A 16187-nucleotide genomic window follows, 5' to 3' on the forward strand; every position below is an offset into this window, starting at 1 on the left:
ATTTTTATGCTTAAATAGATTTTTGCTGATTATTGGTGGCCTGGGAGCAGGCACCGTCTCCACGGGGACGGGGCAACGAGGGGACGGCAGGGGGAGAGAAGCTGCAGAGAGGTGTATAAGACCACAGCTCTGCCTCCTGGTCCCAACGCTGGACAGTCACAGTTTGGAGGATCCAAGAAAATTGGCCAGATTTCTAGAAATGAGAGCTGCTCCATCCAAAGTGGGATGGATGCCGTCTCTCCTAACAAGACCAGGTTTTCCCCAGAAGCTTTGCCAATTATCAATGAAGCCCACCTCATTTTTTGGACACCACTCAGACAGCCAGCAATTCAAGGAGAACATGCGGCTAAACATGTCACTCCCGGTCCGATTGGGAAGGGGCCCAGAGAAAACAACAGAGTCCGACATTGGTTTTGCAAAGTTACACACCGATTTAATGTTAATTTTAGTGACCTCCGATTGGCGTAACCGAGTGTCATTACTGCCGACGTGAATTACAATCTTACCAAATTTACGCTTAGCCTTAGCCAGCAATTTCAAATGTCCTTCGATGTCGCCTGCTCTGGCCCCCGGAAGACAATTGACAATGGTTGCTGGTGTCGCTAACTTCACATTTCTCAAAACAGAGTCGCCAATAACCAGAGTTTGATCCTCGGCGAGTGTATCGTCGAGTGGGGAAAAACGGTTAGAGATGTGAACGGGTTGACGGTGTACACGGGGCTTCTGTTTAGGGCTACGCTTCCTCCTCACAGTCACCCAGTCGGCCTGCTTTCCCGACTGCCCGGGATCTGCCAGGGGGGAACTAACGGCGGCTAAGCTACCTTGGTCCGCACCGACTACAGGGGCCTGGCTAGCTGTAGAATTTTCCACGGTGCGGAGCCGAGTCTCCAATTTGCCCAGCCTGGCCTCCAAAGCTACGAATAAGCTGCACTTATTACAAGTACCGTTACTGCTAAAGGAGGCCGAGGAATAACTAAACATTTCACACCCAGAGCAGAAAAGTACGGGAGAGACAGGAGAAGCCACCATGCTAAATCGGCTAAGAGCTAGTAGCTACGCAACCTAGCGGATTCCTAAAAACACACAAAGTGAATAATGTGTAAATAATTTAGAGGTGATTCAGCAGAAGGAGTGCCTTAATTAAGGCACCAAACAGGCCATGAAGCAGCACAGATAACGCACAACAATAGCGAACGCACGACAACGGTGCTAAAATAAAATAAAAATCGACTAAACACGCTGTGGAGCAGCACAGGTAACGCACGACAACAGTGCTAAAAAAAATAAAAAAATAAATAAAAACGAAAGCGTTAGCAAGCTAGTTAGCTTGCCAACGCTGATGAAAGTTAGCTGATAAAAGTGCTCCGTCGCGATGTTTCGACCGTTAGAGGTCTTCCTTAGGCGTTGGAGCACAGTAAAAAAGTAAAAAAAGTAAAAAGGTAAAAAAGTAAAAAAGTCTTGAAAAAGACTGTTAGTTCAAAGTCCAAAGCAGCTGGTAGCAGTCTCTGTGTAAACAGTCCCAACAGAGAGCCAAAATTCTGATGCAATCTCACTCTGAAGACAGGAAGTGACTATGACTATCCAATGATCAGTCAGGGTGAAGTTACTGGCATAGCCAGTAAGAATGCACTAAGAATGCACTTAAAAGCTTTACAATTGCAGGGCGCTTGCAGTTAAGTAGAATATATTCCAGCAGCGGTTTAGGTGCACTCTAATTTCCCGAATGTGCCTGAACGCACCATCGTAGTGCGTTCATGCACATTCGGGAAATTAGAATAGAAAATTTGGCCAAGACGGAATAATGCCGAACATCTCCCCGATCGCAATCAGACTGTTACGAATGCTGTTTTCACAGCAGCCGATTGTTCAGAATGCGGTCAGATGGCACTCTGACTGCCGTTCCATAATGGTTCCACCTCGACTGAGCCACGACTGTTTTGAACATGAGCAAAGCAATCAAGACGGCCGAGCGAATGGGACCGACTGTTTCGACTGCTCTGAGACTGCTGTCTGACATCCCCAAAATGCACTTTGATGCTTCCCGAATGTGGATCCATGTTTCATTCGGATGCCATTTAGCCTCGTTTGTGCCATGTGTGATGGGGGTCTTATTCTCACATTTGTGTTTCTTGATATATTCTATTATGTATTGTTATGCTCCTGACCAAGACGTTACTGGGGATTAAAAGAAAGAAATGACATGCAAATGATGTGCAGCTTCACACTGCACTGTCCTTTTGCCACAGTGAATTCACTGGACAGTCGTGACCAGCAGCAGGCTGATTTGTCTTTTTTCTGATTTGCCTCCACATCCCTCTTATAGCAGAAACTTCCTCCGAGTAGAACTAACAACACATCACCATACAGAGTACACATCAGTGTCTGAGTGGCTTCATTGAGCCATACTGAGAATTAGGGCCGCTACATTCAGCTCAGGGATTTCTGCTACCCAGTGTTAAGCATGAAGCATCTCCATGAACAGACTCATTGAATTATGGTCCACAGGCTCAGGAAAGACACAACAACTCAAATGAACAAACTGTATGAAATCACCTGGACAGATCCTGTCGCTTCATGCTTTAATTCTCCAAAGACAATTCTCACTGGATTAAAATGAAAGCTCAAGAATGTTTAGTTGTGTGGATGTGATTGAACATAGCAGTCATTTAGAAATATTAATCACAACACATTTATTGTTTTAGTGTGTTTCTGATTCAAATGTATAATTCAAATCCTTCCCATGCATATTTAACTTGCTTGAGGCTCGTACTCTGCAGAAGAAATTATAAAGAACTGACACATTAACATACGTCATCTGCCAGGCCGAGGTTTCATGCTCACTGCTCAATTAAATGCTTTTCAGCTTCTCCGTCCACGTCTCTTAAAGCTGCCATACAGCAGTTACATGTTATATGGCTGGGGGGGCCTGGCTGCCTTTTTGTTTCTGTCCTTTGCTTCTCCTTCCAGGTGGTTTGCATTTGGAACTGAGTGGCTGTGTTGCTGAGTTTATCAGGACCTCACCCTGATCACCTGAGGCTGATCACCTGCGGCTCGTCAGGACTCACAGCTGTGGTGCATCTGCATGGATTGGAACATGGTGGCATTTAAGACTGGAGTGCACAGTGTGTATTTGCCAGAGACTCGACCTTGTGACCAGACGGGTGAGATCGTCGTCTCGGGAGCCATCTCATCATCAGTGGATGCAGAGAACGTCCAGGTTTGATGCACGGTCTGTGAAAGAGGAGAGGGTGAGGTCTCACGCTCGTCAGCACACTTCCTGAGGTACGTTAGATTTTGTGACTAACATTTATACAGTCAGTAAATGTGGTGTCCCTCACACCTTTATTATATTGAGCTGTATGTTAGTCATGTATCGACTTCCACTGCAGTGGAGTTTTGTGAACTGGATGTTCCATGCCTGCAGGTTGGGAAGTTGATTAGTAATCAAGCCAGGAAGTGTTTGCTGTTTGTACACCTTTAAGTGTTCTCTCTGTGTGTAGAGTGTGGACTCACATAATGGTTCCTTCTTTCACAGACTCGGTTTGTTGCGGCCACCTGGGGGGTGTCGGCGGGGTCCTTGAGTCCGAACAGCTTCTGGCTCCGGACCGTTAGCGCTGCTGGGAGCGCACCACGCCAGACCGCACTTTCTTTTGTATTTTTATGTATCACTGTTATGTATTAAATTCAGTTAGCCTTTGTACCGTGCTCTGCTTATTTCATACTGGGTCCTTCAAACGCTGGTCGGTTCTCCGAGCTGCGTCCGACACATAACATTACATGTATAACTGATGTCTGCTGTACTGTATGTGCTGCACGTGATCACATGCCATGAATACATGTCGTGTGCACCATGGGACACAAGGTTTCAGCCTCCATCATAATTAGTTACTGAAACAGTAAATAAATATTTGCCTCATTATCTTTTACTGTGATAAACAGTTGTATTTCAAACTGAATGGAGTAAGCTTGAAGTAGAATGGCACTCAGAGTACATTCTTCCACAAAGCTCCAACAGTGCTCCGTTTAAGTCTCTGATGACATTTTCATCTCTTTCTTTGTCAGAAAGTTATTTCTTTCATCTTCTCTCCAACTTCGTTTGATCCAGATTGTTGACCTGAAATAGTGATTCTGATCTTTGTTTCTGATCACTTCTATCTGATTAGTAGTGATGACTGATCCTGACCATTGATCAAGATTTCTGATCAGTGATCCTGATGACCAAGGGCTGATCTCTGATCCAGTCATTTGCAGAGCTTTGATACTATTCTTTGTTCCCGAGCACTGGTTTTTGAACCTCATCTATGAGGGTATGTCTTTGTTGCTTTTTGTCTGTCTATCTGTCTGTCTTGCTTTGATTTTCTTACTATCATGAAATGGACCAGAATCAAGGAGTCTGTCCTGACTGTTGATACTGATCGCTGAACTGACCTGCAATTCGAATTGCAAGATCAAACCAATCAGTATTACAGATCAAAAGTCAAATGCAGAATAAGGATCAAAGCAATCAGGATCAAAGCTCATAGTTCAAGGATTAAAGCCAAGATCCAATCCTTTGTATGGATCTGCACCAAAAACAAGTCAACTCTTCCTTGACCCCTTGGCTTGGCTAATGTCTCTGTCTCATTTATGTGTTGTTTCAATTAAATTTCAATTTTTAATTTAAATTGCAATTTATTTAATTTTATGTAGCACAAAATCACAACTATGCTGCCTCAAGGCACTTCACACAAGTAAGTTCTAACGTCATCACCAACCCCTAGAGCTGGCGAGCCCAACCAGTTGATCGACCAGCCGATTGTGGGCTGAGTTCCAGTCGATCGCATGAAAAAAAAAATCTGTCACTGGACTCGAGAGGATTTAGTGCTGCTATAACAGACGTAGCAGGTGGCAGCAATGCACCAACAAGGATGCCGGTTGCCGTTAAATGTCAGAGTAGAAGAAGAGCTCTTCTTCTATGGTGGATAAGAAAAATTATAATTTTCATCCTGTATTATTAATTTATTCAAATGGCAAATCCATCTGTCTTATCTGCAATGTAAATGTGGCTTTACTGAAGAAAGGGACTTTGGAGCGGCATTTCAGATGATTCACAAGAAATACGATGCTAACTTCTAATGTTAACCTGGCTAAATCTGCTCTGCTCGCTTGAAAAGTCCAGGAATTGAAAAGTCGGCGAGCAGCAGTGTTCTGTTCGGTTCAGTAGTCTGAAGACGCATTTATTCTGTTCACAGCTGGATGAGACACACATCTGCTGCACACAGACGTTAGGTGGCTCAGCAAAGGTAATTTTCTGGATATCGCAGGAGTGTGCAGGAGGCCTGAAAGAAAAAAAAAACAGTGGTGTGCCATGGTGGCTGCTCTATCACTGTATTATGTTACTGAGCCATATATATTGATTTATAACACAAAACTGTCAAAAGTGGTAATAAATATAAGTGTAAAGATGATTGAATATATCATCAGAGCAGTAAATTGATCAGTGCATGTGAACACCACACAGAATGCTGCTGCTGCTGCGTTCATGTACCGTTGGAAATTACAGCGGGTTTGCTTGGATTTTTTTATGTGAGTGTGTGTGTGTGTGTGTGTGTGTGTGTGTGTGTGTGTGTGTGTGTGTGTGTGTGCGGGGGGGGGGGGGGGGGGGTCTGATTCACTGGGCTCAGGCACCTTATATAGGCCAGAATGAATCTTTTGTGTGGATACACAGGGGGTCGTTTTGACCGTTGGGGTTTTTACGTAATTATTGTATGGCCTTGCCTTACAATATAAAGCGCCTTGGGGCAACTGTTTGTTGTGATTTGGCGCTATATAAATAAAATTGATTGATCGATTGATTGATACAATCATATGTTTTTTACCATAAATAAAACAAAAGCCACACTCCTGCCACAAGCAACTTCTGAGTTTGACAACAAAAACAACAAAACACAACACAACACAAACAACAAAAAGTCCTGTAATTTCTGATGGTACCTGAATGCTGCAGCATTCTGCGTGACATTCACATGTACTGATCAATTTACTGCTCTGATGATATATTCAGTCATGTTTACCCTTATAGCTATTACCCCTTTTGACAGTTTTGTGTTATAAATCAATATATATGGCTTAGTAACATAATACAATTAATACAGCAGCCACCAAGGCACACAAGCGGGATTTTTTTCAGGCCTCCTGCACAGTCCTGTGACCTTTTCGGCTCCTGCACGTCCTGCTCCTTTTGGTCCAGCCCTTTCTGGAATGGTCTTATGCCTGAAATTAAAGAATTTCTGAAACGTTCAATTCATGCTGAATATGATCAGCTTTTGGATTTGAAAGCAAGTTTTAAAGCAAATTTCATGTGCTATCAAGCAGGTTGCAACAGTGAGACCTGCAGAACTTTCCACACATGGACACAGAACTTAAGCACCAAGACAAAGACCATGGAGCCTAAGAGTGCACGTTATGAGGATGACGTGCAGAGCATCTTGTCAGAATTTGACAGACGCTTCACTGACTTTGCATCCAAAGAGCCTGTTGTCAGTTTTCTCTGTTTTCCATTTGGGGAAAATATAGATGTGGACTGTATATCATCCAAAGTGGCATCACTCTTCATCCTGGATCCTCACACTGAAAAATGACGTTGAGCTCAATTCCAGAGCAACACCTGACATGAATGTAAATCTGGAATCTAATGCAGACAGAGAGTGCCTGAGTTCCTGCTTACAGCTGCACTCAGCTCCTACTGTCCGGACTATGAGAGACCAGCTTCCTCCTCTTGGGGCCAGAAGTCCCACTAAGATAGGGAACAACTTTTCCAACTTTCGGCCAGTCCTGGGCCTACTTGTGCTTATTCTTTTCCACCATGCACATTTACTTCATTGATGCATTATTATTGTTAAAACCTGCCAGAAAATTGTGTTATTATATTGGTGCACAATATATTGTGGCTACACTGTGGCGTTCCATATGGCTTGGTAGATCTCGATACACTGTAAACTTTAAAAGTAGATTTCCATTCAGAAAAGGTTGGGCACCCCTGCCCTAGAGCAAGCACACAGGCGGCAGTGGTAAGGAAAAACTCACTCTGATGATGTTGAGGAAGAAATCTCAAGCAGACAAGACTCAAAGGGGTGATCCTCTGCTTAGGCCAGGGGTGGGCAATGAGGGCCGAGACAGTACATTTCCTTGCAGCCAATCACTTCAGCAGGTGTGTTTGCTGATGAGCTTCTCCCCTGAAAATAAACACATGATCAACAATGAAATCACCTACTGAGACACCTGATCATTGCTAAGGTGACTGGCAGCAAGGAAAACCTGCAGTGTCTTGGCCCTTCATGGCGCATGATTGCCCACCACTAGCTTAGTACATTCTAACAGTTCCAAGGTTTTTACAAAGTTTCCCAAAGTTGAAGAAACAGAAAACATGAAATCAAAACAACATCCACTGCATCAGCTTCAGGCATGGCATCTCAGGGTCAGTCTAGCATTCCGTGGTCCACAGCGACCAATCCTTTGTTATGCCCTTGACACCTCAGACAGAGAGAAAAAGAGCAGGATCAGTTGGCTGGACAAAACACACCTAAGGTGTAATTCATTGGCAGGAAATCAAAATAAAAGCAGAGAAAATACTCAGGTGATTGCCATCTGCTAGCAAGCTTCACTAACAGGCACAGACAGAATTTAGATAAAGTTGAGGCAGATTTTGCTATTAATAAAATTAATTTAAAAGGACAGGAAGCATAGTGCCATACTATGCCAATATGCAGAGAATTGATGCGTCTTAAGTCTGGACTTAAATGTCTCTATAGAATCTGACTGTTTTATCTCCATAGAGAGATCATTCCACAAAACGGGTGCACGATAAGAGAAGGCTTTGTGACCTGTAGACTTTTTAATCACCCTAGGGACACAAAGTAGGCCTACACCCTGAGAACACAGAGCCCAGGCTGGTATGTAGGGTTTAATTAAGTCAGCTAAGTATGGAGGTGCTTGTCCGTGAACAAATTTTATATCAGAATCTTAAAATCTGACCTTACAGAGACAGGAAGCCAGTGAAGTTGAAATGGGTGTAATGTCATCAAATTTTCTGCTTCCTGTCAAGAGTCTGGAAGCAGCATTTTGAACAAATTGGAAATCCCTCATGCTGGACTGTGGTAAACCAGAAAATAGAACATTGCAGTAGTCCATTCTAGAAGAAACAAATGCATGGACCAGGGTCTCTGCATCAGCCATAGACAAAGTGGGACGAATCTTTGCCATGTTTCGTAGGTGGAAGAAAGCAGCCCTCGTAATATCTCTAACATGTAGGTCAAGGGACAATGTGAGATAAAAAAAAAATCACCCCAAGGTTCCTGACTTTGTCAATGTGATGAATGACACATGAACCGAGGTTAAGCGTTAAGTAGTTAAACTGATGCAGATTTTTCGCTGGACCAAGAACCATCATTTCGGTCTGGTCCAGGTTTAAAAGTAAGAAATTGCTGGACATCCAGCTTTTCACTGGCGCAAGACAACCCTCAAAGGATTTATGTATATGAGATTACCAGCAGTTATCGGCATGTACAACTGAATGTCATCATCATAGCAATGAAAGCTAATCCCAGAACACCGCAATATGTGCCCAAGGGTTGCTATATAAATGGGAAAAGAAAGGCCTAAAAGCCTAAGATGGACCCCTGTGGATCCCCAAATTTCAAGTCACCAAGGTTGGAGTTAGTGTTGTACAATACACAATGAGAATGACTGGTTAGGTAAGATGTCAACCATGCAAGAACATTCCCCATAATTCCAAAATGATTGTCCAGCCTACCAAGTAAAATACAATGATCGACAATACCTAACGCATCACAAAGATCTAACAGCACCAGAACCATAGTGGTGTCTGAATGCATTGCAAGCAGAATGTCATTTACCACTGTGATTTCTCCTGGCTGTTTAGGTAATTTACTGCCCCTTACAAAGAACCACATAGATATATTCCCCATTTTGAATTTATTGAAGAGCATATTGAAAACCAGGCCTGGGTCTTCACAGATGGTGTCCATTTTGTGGAAGACCAAGAAGATGCCTGGCAAAGCACTTTTATACAATGTAGATGTTAAAGTGGGTGTAGTTTAGTCTATGTGTTACTGGCTCTCACAGATAGGGGGAGCCTTCCATGTGTCTGAAACTTGGACATGCGTGATGGAAGTGAAACCTAACTCTGATATTTAAACTTTGCCCCAGATCTCAGAGACTTCTAATCAAATAAAAAAGGCAAATACTTGGTCACTAACATAAAATAATGAATTAGCACAGATATTATCTAACGCCACTTTAGTGAGAGCTGTCTCTGTCTAGCTTTCAGCTTGGGACTCCAGTGAGGGCAGTCACATCTCCTCCTATCTCCTCTCTTGTTTGTCTCTATCTCTGCCTCAACCTTCAAAGTCCCAACTTCACCAGACTGTGAATTCTTCTAACTATATTTGGAGTAAACATGGAATTGATCAGCTGGTCTCTCAATGCTATTGACATCATTTTTTCAACAAGGAAATCAGGGTTGGGGGACCCTGCGTGCCCAGATGGAACCTATTCTGCGGGCTATGTTCTTGACGCCTGGGAGAAAATGGTACTTCGAATGCTTGGCACCACTTTCCATGGAAGACATCAAGGATTTATTTACTCTAATTTGCCTTTATGATAGGCACTGACCTGACCTACTGGAAAGCTGCCAAGATGGCTGCCACACTACCCCAACCATCATGATTAACAAGGTGGGCAAGGCGAACAATCTCAGACTGCATAAACTTTTGCAAGTTGGAAACCATCTTGGAGCAATTGTCTGCCCTGCAAAGGAATTGATGTTGAAGACCAGTTCGATATTCACAATTGGATCTGGATGGCTAAAGAGAGACTGTATTGGAATTTTGTACCTCTCTGCTTAAACCAAAACATGGCAGCCTTATCAGCTACCAAAAGTTAAAATGTCCCACTGTTTTCCCCTGAAGGATTCAACTGCCTTGGTGAAGATATTCAGCTCCCTCTTCATCTGCCCCTCCCTTACAGCCTCCTGCGGCTGTCGTCAAGGCCACTCACACATGGACAGAGACTGATATAAACTGACAGATCCCGCTTTTTAGATACACGGCACATGCTCACCCTCCGATGAGTGTGTTTGTGTAAACCAGCTCTCCGTCTCTGGGGTCCGACCTTCGTGTCTCCACGGGTATTACCCGGCAGGGCTACACAAAGGCTGTTCAAGCTGGTGGCGAGGAGATTCGTCTAGCTGCTCACTGCCTCCATCCGGACGTCCACCCCGCTGAAGCTGATCTCGCACCCCGGTCGAATAGCCTTCTTAGGAACCAGGATACGAATCGGCCATGCCCGTTAACGGCAGCTCTTCTCTTATGGATCAGGGCTCTTGGAATGTTGCTAGATTTTAAATTTAGTGACTCATACAGCGAGTCCCCAGGATGTGTTATTTTCATTAAAAAAACAGACTAACCTTTTAGAGCCTTTTGATGTTGTACACCCAATAAACTTAACTTTTACACCTTAAGAAGCATCAATAATCCAATGTCCGAGCCTTAACACTTTAACTGCATGCTTGGAATTTTATTGCAGGTTTTCCAAGTGCCGATAACATAATCAAAATAGGTTATATGGTGATAATTTCACAACAGTAATTCAAGTGTAATTAGAATAATGATTGGCAGAGATTTTTGTTTTTAATTCAATAATTCTGACTGATCTTACTTTGACTGGGACTGGATTGATTTCTCAACAAATTTCTTCTAGGAGTGAGGGAAGGAGGTTTTTGAGGTTAGGGTCCCCAGCTCGATGAACTTGATTACCTCTTCATCAGCTATTAGTCGTTAGCTGACCACGATCCTTGTGTGATATTGTAATCCTTCAGGAAGTTAATCCACATAAGAATTTATTCCGTCTTCAATCAACCAAAAGTTGATCTAATCCATTCTGGTATGCTGTGATATTCCTTGAGAGAGAAATCGTTGAACATTCCCCACTCAGACTTAAGGCCAGTGGTTATCCTCCATTGTTCTGCTACTCCGTGACTGGACGGCCTGAGTGGGAGTTGAAATCTCTCTCAAATGATCTTTTATGGCTCCAGTCCTCTCACTCCACGATTCCAATTGCTGCTCACAAGATGGTCAAGTCTTGTGATCTCCTCGTAGCAGGGGAGTAGTGGCAACAGCACCTCTCCCTGGAAGAATAACCCCGTTTTCTGGTGTTTCAACAAGTTATATATGTTCTTGACTCCAGTCGTCCTCAGATGATCTTGGTTACCATGGGGACGCTGTTGACTCAAAAGCTCCTCCCTTCTCCTTCTGCTTTACTGGAAATCCCTGCAGCCCCTACCAGTAACTTATTTCTCAAGTTCCTCTTTTCTGTTAACACTTCAGTTTTTCCGAGAATTCATTCTTTTAAATCATTTCTTCAAAATCACATCAATCATATTCAATCATTTCATTACAACTCTCTTTTACATAAAAACAATTCATATGATCATATACAAACATTCTCATTCCTTATTATTCATTTCAGGTTGTCCTAAAAGTTCCCTGAAAAGCCTTCAGTTAATTCAAAATTCTGCAGCTAGAGTACTGACGGGGACTAGAAGGAGAGAGCATATCTCACCCATATTGGCCTCTCTTCATTGGCTTCCTGTTAATTCTAGAATAGAATTTAAAATTCTTCTTCTTACTTATAAGGTTTTGAATAATCAGGTCCCTTCTTATCTTAGGGACCTCATAGTACCATATCACCCCAATAGAGCGCTTCGCTCTCAGACTGCAGGCTTACTTGTAGTTCCTAGGGTTTGTAAAAGTAGAATGGGAGGCAGAGCCTTCAGCTTTCAGGCTCCTCTCCTGTGGAACCAGCTCCCAATTCAGATCAGGGAGACAGACACCCTCTCTACTTTTAAGATTAGGCTTAAAACTTTCCTTTTTGCTAAAGCTTATAGTTAGGGCTGGATCAGGTGACCCTGAACCATCCCTTAGTTATGCTGCTATAGACTTAGACTGCTGGGGGGTTCCCATAATGCACTGAGTGTTTCTTTCACTTTTTGCTCTGTATGCACCACTCTGCATTTAATCATTAGTGATTGATCTCTGCTCCCCTCCACAGCATGTCTTTTTCCTGGTTCTCTCCCTCTGCCCCAACCAGTCCCAGCAGAAGACTGCCCCTCCCTGAGCCTGATTCTGCTGGAGGTTTCTTCCTGTTAAAGAGGAGCTTTTCTTTCCCACTGTTGCCAAGGGCTTGCTCACAGGGGGTCGTTTTGACCGTTGGGGTTTTTCCGTAATTATTGTATGGCCTTGCCTTACAATATAAGATGCCTTGGGGCAACTGTTTGTTGTGATTTGGCGCTATATAAATAAAATTGATTGATTGATTTCATATTTTACCAACGTCTTAATCATTTGATCAGTTGTTTAACATCAGCTTTTCTTGCCCTACTTGCGACATCTTCTTCACTTCCTCTTTTTCTCTGACTCTGCACTCTTTATGAAAAACAACTCATATAATCATTCATTTCACTTATTTGTAAAATACATCTTCTAATCAACTCTTAATTTTAACACATTAATACTTCATTTGATCATACTTGTCATGTTAGAATCATTTTTAGATATATTCCCTCATCTTCACCACCGAGTTCATTCCGTGGGCCTCCCCATTTGTAATGGAAATGTCCGGTATGACCTCACTTACTCCTGGAAGGTACCAAAAACTGTGCAGTTTAATCCAACAGCATGTATATTAATTCCATGGCTCGTATTATATTCCAAGATGAAAACAAGCTGAAAGCAAGCTTAAAGTCATCTTTCCTGACACCCCCTCCATGACTTGAAGCTCCGCCGATCTCTCTGTACCTCCATAAAAACATCCTTGTCGTCATCGACAGGATGAAGGATGAGCACTTCCTTTTCATCCACCACTGGAGACAGAACAGGAGGAGCTGGAGTTGAACGACACTCATCCAGCACCACGTACTCCTCTCCGCCCACCTGTAGATTGCCGTCGCCGTCAGAAGGCTGCTCGTCCAGTAGTGGTGATTCTGATGGTAATTCCAATGGAGGCGGATTTGCCTCATATTCCCGAGATGATAATCCAGAGTCGGTGTTATCTCCCAGAAGTAGAGCGCTTGTTCCAGGGTGGCTTGACAATGAATACATCTTATATCCCCCTATAGTGTAAGAGGAAACATTAGTCTTTTAACTATTATATTGCAAGCAAGCAAAAGTGTTCGTTGGGATTATTCAGATGTACCCCAGAGACGCCTCATGATCACCATAGGAGAGTGGGACTGTGGTGACATTGTCATTCCCACTGTAGCTGAAGGAGCCGTACGCGGGAAGCAAGCATCATAGGTCGTAAACCATAACAGCAGGAGTAGTTGACTAACCATGGACAGCCAGTATAAAGCTCATAACATTCCCCATCCTAAGGCCCAAATTATGATAAGTCCAAGTTTGTAGAGCCAGGGTTTCTTGCGTTGTACGGCTCCAGTTAACGTAGCTATGTACGTCAACAGGGTCAAGGCCATCACAGCTTCGCACACAATGTCAGCTATCACTGCCGGGACATAAAAGATTGCTGTCATATCTATCACCATCCAAATTGTAATTGATGTGTACTGCCATATTCCCCAACAGTCAAACTGGAGAGTAAAGCGACCGAGGACGTGAGTGATGAATAAAGACAACCCTAAGTCACTCTGACCATAGTGCAGATTGATGATCGCCAATCTGACACATCCATGTAGTAGCGTTACTATTCGCAGTGGTTGTCGTAAGTCCCAACAGCCGACACAGCAGTATAGCAGCCATACTAACAGTAGTGCAATAAACTCCACTCTACTCACTTTGAAGATGGTGTCATTTACGCCGCCAGTATTGTTGGACATTGTGCTCTCTTATTCTTTTTACTTATCTCCTTAAGTTTGTACGCTGTTATCAATCAATCAATCAATTTTATTTATATAGCGCCAAATCACAACAAACAGTTGCCCCAAGGCGCCTTATATTGTAAGGCAAGGCCATACAATAATTACGTAAAAACCCCAACGGTCAAAATCTATTCTAGAGTTAACAGGAAGCCAATGAAGAGAGGCCAATATGGGTGAGATATGCTCTCTCCTTCTAGTCCCTGTTAGTACTCTAGCTGCAGCATTTTGAATTAACTGAAGGCTTTTCAGGGAACTTTTAGGACAACCTGATAATAATGAATTACAATAGTCCAGCCTAGAGGAAATAAATGCATGAATTAGTTTTTCAAAATCACTCTGAGACAAGACCTTTCTAATTTTAGAGATATTGCGTAAATGCAAAAAAGCAGTCCTACATATTTGTTTAATATGCGCTTTGAATGACATATCCTGATCAAAAATGACTCCAAGATTTCTCACAGTATTACTAGAGGTCAGGGTAATGCCATCCAGAGTAAGGATCTGGTTAGACACCATGTTTCTAAGATTTGTGGGGCCAAGTACAATAACTTCAGTTTTATCTGAGTTTAAAAGCAGGAAATTAGAGCTCATCCATGTCTTTATGTCTGTAAGACAATCCTGCAGTTTAGCTAATTGGTGTGTGTCCTCTGGCTTCATGGATAGATAAAGCTGGGTATCATCTGCGTAACAATGAAAATTTAAGCAATGCCGTCTAATAATACTGCCTAAGGGAAGCATGTATAAAGTGAATAAAATTGGTCCTAGCACAGAACCTTGTGGAACTCCATAATTAACCTTAGTCTGTGAAGAAGATTCCCCATTTACATGAACAAATTGTAATCTATTAGATAAATATGATTCAAACCACCACAGCGCAGTGCCTTTAATACCTATGGCATGCTCTAATCTCTGTAATAAAATTTTATGGTCAACAGTATCAAAAGCAGCACTGAGGTCTAACAGAACAAGCACAGAGATGAGTCCACTGTCTGAGGCCATAAGAAGATCATTTGTAACCTTCACTAATGCTGTTTCTGTACTATCATGAATTCTAAAACCTGACTGAAACTCTTCAAATAGACCATTCCTCTGCAGATGATCAGTTAGCTGTTTTACAACTACTGTTGTGAAAGTGTAGTGACACAGACCCACAACAGGGGGCGCAAATGAACGGTCAATAGATGAGCCAAAAAGTAACAATTTAATGTTGTGAAGGTGCACAACGAATATACAGACAATCTCAGAATATGATTACAGTCAATCCACAAAGGTGATGTGTGGGCAGGCTCGAGGATAGAAGACGTCTGTCCTGAGAAGAGCCGGAACCACACGATTTCCGCCGCCACCGAACCTGGTGAATACTGGAGCCGCCAAGTCCCGAATTCCCAGGTGATCACCGTCCCCGACTGTCGGATCTGGTACTGCTGGCGAAGAACAAAGACAGTCAAGTGTGGGTGTGTGTACACCCCGTAACAACAACGGTGGGAATGCCACCTCCACCTCTAACACAATATTCTGCAGAGTACCGCAGTGATTCCTCAGGGGAAAAGAGTGCCGTCCAGCACTCACTCAGCTTCCACAGACAGAGGGACCGGTACTCCTGCAAACACTCACAATATACAGATTATATTGTAAAACACAAACGGCTGAGTCTATTACCTCCAAAGAAGTATGATATCTCGGCGATGAGGAGGAGATGACGTCTGGGTTTTATGGAGTGCGATGATGAAGAATGAGTGACAGCTGTCAGGAATTAATGAGTGACAGCTGTCACTCCCGGCTGTGTCCGTGGCAGCAGCGCCCTCTCGTGCCTGAAGCCCGCACTTCAGGCAGGGCGCCTTCTGGTGGTGGGCCAGCAGTACCTCCTCTTCTGGCGGCCCACACAACAACTAACCTTTCAAGAATTTTTGAGAGAAAAGGAAGGTTGGAGATTGGTCTATAATTAGCTAAGATAGCTGGGTCAAGTGATGGCTTTTTAAGTAATGGTTTAATTACTGCCACCTTAAAAGCCTGTGGTACATAGCCAACTAATAAAGATAGACTGATCATATTTAAGATCGAAGCATTAAATAATGGTAGGGCTTCCTTGAGCAGCCTGGTAGGAATGGGGTCTAACAGACATGTTGATGGTTTGGATGAAGTAACTAATGAAAACTCAGACAGAACAATCGGAGAGAAAGAGTCTAACCAAATACCGGCATCACTGAAAGCAGCCAAAGATAACGATACGTCTTTGGGATGGTTATGAGTAATTTTT

At 43.1% G+C, this 16187-nt stretch overlaps 1 long non-coding RNA gene across 1 annotated transcript; it reads right to left on the minus strand.

The window, feature by feature from the left end:
- Nucleotides 1–4675: 4675 nt before the first annotated feature.
- LOC117508036 lies at nt 4676–12929 on the minus strand. The gene is made up of 3 exons (XR_004559959.1): nt 12918–12929; nt 12707–12712; nt 4676–4762 (listed from the first exon to the last, which is right to left on the minus strand). It is a non-coding gene; the product is annotated as an uncharacterized LOC117508036 (long non-coding RNA).
- Nucleotides 12930–16187: the final 3258 nt, after the last annotated feature.

This window comes from Thalassophryne amazonica, chromosome 3 (assembly GCF_902500255.1).
Source record: "Thalassophryne amazonica chromosome 3, fThaAma1.1, whole genome shotgun sequence".
Classification (NCBI taxonomy): domain Eukaryota; kingdom Metazoa; phylum Chordata; class Actinopteri; order Batrachoidiformes; family Batrachoididae; genus Thalassophryne; species Thalassophryne amazonica.